The sequence below is a fragment of the Diaphorina citri genome, unplaced genomic scaffold (genome assembly GCF_000475195.1).
Source record: "Diaphorina citri unplaced genomic scaffold, Diaci psyllid genome assembly version 1.1 scaffold444, whole genome shotgun sequence".
In the NCBI taxonomy this organism is placed as follows: Eukaryota; Metazoa; Arthropoda; class Insecta; order Hemiptera; family Psyllidae; genus Diaphorina; species Diaphorina citri.
In genome coordinates, this window is record NW_007377879.1 from 52,944 (window position 1) to 61,231 (window position 8,288).

General features: G+C 38.2%; 1 pseudogene; it reads right to left on the reverse strand.

The window, feature by feature from the left end:
• Positions 1-6,964, reverse strand: part of LOC103508884 — a 29,232-nt pseudogene extending 22,268 nt beyond the window's left edge.
• Positions 6,965-8,288: the final 1,324 nt, after the last annotated feature.

Here is an 8,288-nt window from a genome sequence, read left to right on the forward strand (position 1 = left end):
AGCTATGCGTATAATGTATCATACTTACCTCTATCTAATATCAAAGTTCTTTCTGGAACACATTTTGCAGCAAAAAATGTTCAAGGGAAAATAAATTTTCCGGGGAAAATTTGTCACAACTTTTCTTTCTAACTTTGTGATCGATATCCGGAACTTACCTACGTTAATGTCCATATTGGGACGAAAATTTTACACTTCTTTACAATGCCTTACAAAATACCTGTCTTGCCCCATTCATCAAAGTCATTACCAAAAGTTTCAAAAAAGCTGTCTCTCAGGAAAGTTACGAAGTAGGTACGTCAGGTAAGCTACAAAGGGGCACTGTTGAACCCAAAAGGGAGCCTGAAATTTTACAAAACCCATGTTTTTCTTCTGCAAAACTCACAGGAGATGTCATGCAAACTTGAATCCGTTTTTCCTCGCGTTTATGCGGTATGGGGTATGAATTTCCATTTCTAATTTCTGCTGATTGATATGACTATACAATTATGCATACATAGTTTAGAATCAGTATCGACCTAGAGGCATAATGCCTATGGTGCAATGATTGTTTATAACTATTCTTAATACAATGTACTGTATAGAGCACCAGATAATTTTACTGTTCAAGTATGTTAAGGCGACCACTTACGCTCCAACTGTCAGACAGATCCAGGTCTGTCAGACCGCCATAGTTTCCGACTTCTAGGTCTCTTAAGGTGTGTCCCCATGTAGTCGACCGGCCATCGATCGATGTCGACTGAACCGTCCACACTGCCTCGACAACATAGATTCCCCTCGTCGATCGACGGCCGGCCGACCACGTTTGGACACACCTTTATTATAGATGGTCTGAATACTGATTTAGGAAAGGTTTTCCGGTGGTCTGAAAAGATCTGTTTGACAGTCGAAGAGTTGAGTGGACGGCCTTAGGCCAGACCAATACTATATCAGGTAGACTTGACAGGTTCTCCTGATCAGGTGTACCTGTCAGGTCTGCCTAATAGTGAGTGGCTGGCCTTAGACTTTTGCTCTGACATGAAGGCAGCTGCACGTACATTGGAGTGACCTTTTCATTGTAAGCATCAGTTTCATTGAGGAATGCACTGGTAGCATATGTAATAGTTTTGAGGTATTTGCTTACGTATAGGAAGGTACGTGGTGGAATAGATTTCTCGAATTCAAAATGTGCCTAGGCCCCTTGCAAACATTTTCACCTCTGTCCCGATATGTCTGTGACGTCAAATAATTTATACAAATACCTACTGTTCTGCTGTTATTCATGTTGGTATCGCTGCTGAAATACTTTGTTTAAAACTAGCATTGTCGTTATGTTGCCGAATTAAAGATCCTTGAGTACCACAGCGGCAATTCCTTACAGCCTCTCTCTTCTGTGACGCTCTAACAGTTTAGTTTAAATTTCTTGGTTTATTTGAGGAAAGTTCACCTCTTTGCCCAATGCACCATTTGTGTGGGAACGCGGTTCCCATAAGATAGCTACCGATCTGTATACCAACCACGCGTACATTTGTTTACCTTCAGTGATCTTTGAAGACTTGGTGCATGCATTCAGCTCACTATCGCCGTTGGCTCTCCGAGCTTTTGCTCTAGCCGTAATTTTCGGTGAAAGTATTATCTTAGTATATTTGTTGCAAATGTTGTAATTGTTTTGTATTTGTTAAGCTGTTATTTTTGCTAATTTTAGGAGACTTTTAGTTAAATAATGGGCTTTTAAAACTTCTCATATCTACTCTTACAATGTATTGTAGAGCACCAGATAATTTTACTGTTCAAGTATGTTAAGGCGACCACTTACGCGCCAACTGTCAGACAGATATAGGTCTGTCAGACTGCCGAAAGACGAGTGGCGGAAAAAGCTTCCGACTTCTCGGTCTCTTAAGGTGTGTCCGCACATAGTCGACCGGCCATCGATCGATGTCGACTGAACCATCCACACTGCCTCGACAACATAGATTCCCCTCGTCGATCGACGGCCGGCCGACCACGTTTGGACACACCTTTATTATAGATGGTCTGAATACTGATTTAGGAAAGGTTTTCCGGTGGTCTGAAAAGATCTGTTTGACAGTCGAAGAGTTGAGTGGACGGCCTTAGGCCAGACCAATACTATATCAGGTAGACTTGACAGGTTCTCCTGATCAGGTGTACCTGTCAGGTCTGCCCAATAGTGAGTGGCTGGCCTTAGACTTTTGCTCTGACATGAAGGCAGCTGCACGTACATTGGAGTGACCTTTTCATTGTAAGCATCAGTTTCATTGAGGAATGCACTGGTAGCATATGTAATAGTTTTGAGGTATTTGCTTACGTATAGGAAGGTACGTGGTGGAATAGATTTCTCGAATTCAAAATGTGCCTAGGCCCCTTGCAAACATTTTCACCTCTGTCCCAGTAGCATGTGTAATAGTTTTGAGGAATTCGCTTACGTATAGGAAGGTACGTGGTGGAATAGATTTCTCGAATTCAAAATGTGCCTAAGGCCCCTTGCAAACATTTTCACCTCTGTCCCCATATGTCTGTGACGTCAATTACTTTATACAAATACTGTTCTGCTGTTATTCATGTTGGTATCGCTGCTGAAATACTTTGTTTAAAACTAGCATTGTCGTTTTGTTGCCGAATTAAAGATCCTTCAGTACCACAGTGGCAATTCCTTACAGCCTCTCTCTTCTGTGACGCTCTAATAGTCTAGTAATTTTCGGTGAAAGTATTATCATAGTATATTTGTTGCAAATGTTGCAATTGTTTTGTATTTGTTAAGCTGTTATTTTTGCTAATTTTAGGAGACTTTTAGTTAAATAATGGGCTTTTAAAACTTCTCATATCTAATTTTACCCAAATCTGTCTCTGCTAGCGCCCTTTAGAGAGGTAACTAGTCCCACTGTTCCCCTAATAACTAAAATTTCACCTCTTTGCCCAATGCACCATTTGTGTGGGAACGCGGTTCCCATACGATGGCTACCCATCTGTATACCAACCACGCGTAAATTTGTTTACCTTCAGTGATCTTTGAAGACTTGGTGCATGCATTCAACTAATAACTTCACAGGATTTCGGTCAAGTCTGTCAAACGTCGTTAGAATGAGAAATGATCCGAATAAGAATTGTTTTGGTTTTCTTATTCACTTCATCTTGAATATTCTGATATATTGCTTACCATCTTTTCACCCTCTGAGGTTGCTTCAAAAATGTTCCTAATAACTTCACAGGATTTCGGTCAAGTCTGTCAAACGTCGTTAGAATGAGAAATGATCCGAATAAGAAATGTTTTGGTTTTCTTATTCACTTCATCTTGAATATTCTGATATATTGCTTACCATCTTTTCACCCTCTGAGGTTGCTTCAAAAATGTTCTCTTTTTTTATGAGCCCAGAGGTGTTATTTACCTTTATTTTTCTTGGGAGCAATAAAAAAAATCTGTTTTGTGTTGTTTATTTTGTCTGGAGCTCTTCACAGACAATGAGACGTATCCTTTTCATAATACACCCAGACACTCATTTAGAGCCTGATTTCTTCTTTTTTTGTTCCTCTCATTTTATTGTCAAATGCATCAACTCCATGTATGCTTTTGTTTTAATAGGGTTTTCTTTTTTAACTGCCCTTTTATGATCCTTGGGATTGTGGTCTGAAAAAAACATAAACATACGAACAGGTCCTACTTTATTTTCTCCGGTGTCTTTTGATTCTTTTGTTTCGGCAGATGTGTTTGCGCCTTTGACGGCATGCCGACAAGGATGTACCCAGAGGTGTTATTTACCTTTATTTTTCTTGGGAGCAATAAAAAAATCTGTTTTGTGTTGTTTATTTTGTCTGGAGCTCTTCACAGACAATGAGACGTATCCTTTTCATAATACACCCAGACACTCATTTAGAGCCTGATTTCTTCTTTTTTTGTTGTCATTTTATTGTCAAATGCATCAACTCCATGTATGCTTTTGTTTTAATAGGGTTTTCTTTTTAACTGCCCTTTTATGATCCTTGGGATTGTGGTCTGAAAAAAACATAAACATATAAACAGGTCCTACTTTATTTTCTCCGGTGTCTTTTGATTCTTTTGTTTCGGCAGATGTGTTTGCGCCTTTGACGGCATGCCGACAAGGGAGACTTTCAAAGGTGTTAATTGAGTTTTCCGTCGGCTGCGGCTTTTTGTTTATAGTAGCATGAATCTTACCTAGACTTACTCCGATCCCTAGAGTTTTTATTTTACATTGAAAAGGTATTTTCTATTGCCGACCCCCCAGGAGTGCTAGTATCAAGGCCGAAGACTCCATTTAGTAGCATGAATCTTACCTAGACTTAATTCGATCCCTAGAGTTTTTATTTTACATTGAAAAGGTATTTTCTATTGCCGACCCCCCAGGAGTGCTAGTATCAAGGCCGAAGACTCCATTAAATGCCTGGAAAATTTATTAACATGTTATGCATGGACTTGAATTTGAATATGATAAACTTTTATCTCAACTGAAGGTAAAATGGAAAATGGATAAAACATTTTTAACAGGGATGTTGTCTTTGAATTAATTTAATAGATACATGAGATTTTTATTTTAATATTTCATGGTTTGCTCCTGTAGTAGAGGACCTCTACAGATTAGGTGATTGGTTTCCAGATTTATAATTTCCAAAATTTAACCCAGAAATTAGAATTTAAAATTTATCCTTAATAGATAAAAATATTAGAGAAATTTAGTATGAAACGCAATCTTAAATTTCTACTGCTATATGTAACACCCAACAACCCAGCGGTGCTTAAACTTTTGACAAATCAGGGCGGTACTTACCTCAGTACTCACAATCCTCAGTGGAATAATGTTGATTATGACTATGAAGAGTGATTAAACACAAAACAATAGAATAGAATAAACACATAAAATACGTGAGACCTTATTTATCCTGCTCGAATGAGACTAAAAAGTCCCTTTAACCCAGCCGTCTAAACAAGATCTCATGTATTTTATGGGTTTAAGTCTTTAACTGTAAGTGCAAGAGCAAGAACCCTAAATACTGGACTAGGAATAATAGGAATTTCCTATGGAAAGACGATGGAATAGATCCTATTTAATGTAAATAGATCCTATTTAATTTAATGTAAATAGATCCTATTTAATTTAATGTAAATAGATCCTATTTAATGTAAATGATTGGTGGAGATGTCAAATTTACCAAATTCGTGAATCACCCATTTCATTTGTTGGTGGAGATGTCAAACGTACCAAAAGTATGAATTACCTATTTGTTGGTGGAGATGTTAAATTTACCAAGTTCGCAAACTAAAAAATCGTTGGTGGAGATGTCAAATTTACCAAGTTCGCGAACTAACAAATCGTTGGTGGAGATGTCAAATTTACCAAGTTCGCGAACTAACAAATCGTTGGTGGAGATTTATTTATTTATTTATTTATTTACCTAATTTACGGGATCTAACCCATTATATAAACAAAATTCCCTATTTGTAATAAACCTACCTACAACAAGGATGTTGTCTAGGAATTAATTTAATACATAAGATTTTTATTTTAATATTTTATGGTTTGCTCCTGTACTTAGTAGAGGACCTCTACAGATTAGATGATTGGTTTCCGGATTTATAATTTCCCAGAAATTAGAATTTAAAATTTATCCTTAATAGATAAAAATATTAGAGAAATTTAGTATGAAACGCAATCTTAAATTTCTACTGCTCTTTTGGTTTTTTAATGCACCTGTTTTGGTCTGTTACTGGTTTGAGATGATCAATTCTGGTCATCTTGTTGATTAGTTGATTTTGGCAAAGTTGATTCAAGTCAATTTCTGATGCGTTGGGCTAGTTTATCATCATAAAATTGATGATCCGAGAAAGGATGATTGCATTATTTTATGTTGCACTTGAAGATATTTTTCTACTTGACCATTTAAAAACACTAGTGATTTTTTTTTTTTTTCATTATTATTAGCTATTGCTTTTGCAAATCATATGCAAAATTTCCAAGACACAATACCTAAAACTTGTTTCAATAAAGATTTAATACACCTGACTTGGTTTTAAGTATCTACAGCTTTGGTTTATTTTTCTTTGTATTTTAAGCACATTTTTAAAACCAAACCTTTGAATATTGATGAAATGAGCCCAAAATATCTTGAAAATGGTTCAACATCCAAAATGCATGGAAACGTAAAATTTGTGAATTTTCAGGTTTTCCTTTTGGGTTAACCAGTCAGGCGCATTCAATCCATTTGATACATTTTATCTTTTAGTATCTTTTGTTGTCTTAGCTTGCGAAGTAACCAAACATTGCTGGGCAACATTTTTCATCAATGTGTTGGTTCCCGGGTTCACCAACCAACCTCAGTGGTGCAGTTGTTAACGCGTTGGACTTTGGATCTGGAGGTTGGCGGTTCGAGTCCAAGTCAAGTCATAAAATTTATCTAGGTGTAATAATGGGAGAACGATATTTGTGACAAGTATTTAAATATGCTTAACACATTAAATTCCTTCCCTGTTTCACCAGACGAATTGCATTACCTTCACAGGTGAACTGGCCATAATGTTTGCCGCTACTCTTGTCACCACACACGACACATTCGATATTCTGGTTCTTATCGTTATTTTGCGAGCCTCCTGACTGCGTGCTATTCGTCCCGGGGGTTGTACTCTGCTGCAGCTCCCGTAGTCCCGACCCTACACTGGACGGTACGAGGGATAGTGAATCCTCAGGCACGGACGGCGTCAAGTGATGCCCTAGGACGGGCTCACGCCAGGGCTGGGCGACCAGCGTCATTCCTCGCGAGAAGCCCAGATCTAGTCCATCAGCCGTACCGGACGGGTTAGAATGGTGATGACCGCCGGGCGAACCAAAGAACCCGGAGCCGGCGCCCGAAGTTGGGGGCCCCGGACATAAACCCCCTACTCGGCACACCGCGAGGGCGTTATGCGGAATAATAATGGTTGCGAGCGGATGGACTGGAGAGGCCCAGTCCCTAAGAACGCGAAAATTGTGATGAAAAAAAATCTCACATTCAGTTGCCGCTTCGAAATTTCCGCCACGTCACGGGCAACTGGAATTGAAAATAGGTCAATGGACTGTGGTAACATCTAGATAACCATATAATTAACAGCTACCCTAGGTCCCGGACTAGGAATAATACTGGACTAGGAATAATAGAAATTTCCTATGGAAAGACGATGGAATAGATCCTATTTAATGTAAATGATTGGTGGAGATGTCAAACGTACCAAAAGTATGAATTACCCATTTGTTGGTGGAGATGTCAAATTTACCAAGTTCGCGAACTAACAAATCGTTGGTGGAGATATCAAATCTACCAAATTCGTCAGTGGAGATGTCACATGTTCCTACCGATTCTCAAACTACCAATGATTTATTGGATGGATGTGTCAAATGTACCAAGTTCTTGAACTATCAAATCGTTGGTGGAGATGTCAGATTTTCCACATAGAGAGACTCCAAGTTGCAAGGCGCTGAGAACCACTCCTATTCTCGACTGACTAATGTTACAATTTGTCGCTTCTCTCCATCCAGAGAGAGAGATAGATAGAGAGAGAGAGAGAGAGAGAGAGAGAGAGAGAGAGAGAGGAGAAATAATTGTGCCAAAAATGTTATCAGTGCAAAATGTTGCTATGTGTGGTTATTTATTTTATCAGGGTAGCACATTAAGTGTTTGCTTCCTCTGTAATGGGATTCGAAATGGGGAGCTCTACAAATTTACATTGTAGCCCATTTTAGTGACATTGTAGCTCATTGTAGTTTCATGCAGTAGTATTCTTGTTTACGAATTGGAGTCATAAACGAGAATACTGTGGTTCGAACCCAATCTGCGACAGAAGATGTTTTTAATTTCTTGTACCTATCTACTTATCCCTTGTACTTATCCCTTTTCACTCTTTTCAGTCTAATCAAAGTCTCAAGTACATAATTTTCTATTTTACCATTTTATAGGTTGACATTTATATATAAAAAAAATCAAATTTGAATAGGTACTAAGCTGATGTTCTTGAGTTAGTTCAGTTCGTTTTCAGTTACTTCGTTTCCAGTCCCAGACTTGTTCCATTCAGAGCCACAATGCACTTGTCAATAAATTGTTGTCAATTGATGCCAATTTTGGCAATAATTTTCAACAGCTTTGCGTCACCTGAAATTTTTGGCAATTTCCCTGTAGCTCATTGTAGTTTCATGCAGTAGTATTCTTGTTTACGAATTAGAGTCATAAACGAGAATACTGTGGTTCGAACCCAATCTGCGACAGAAGATGTTTTTAATTTCTTGTACCTATTTGTGTACATTGAATATATA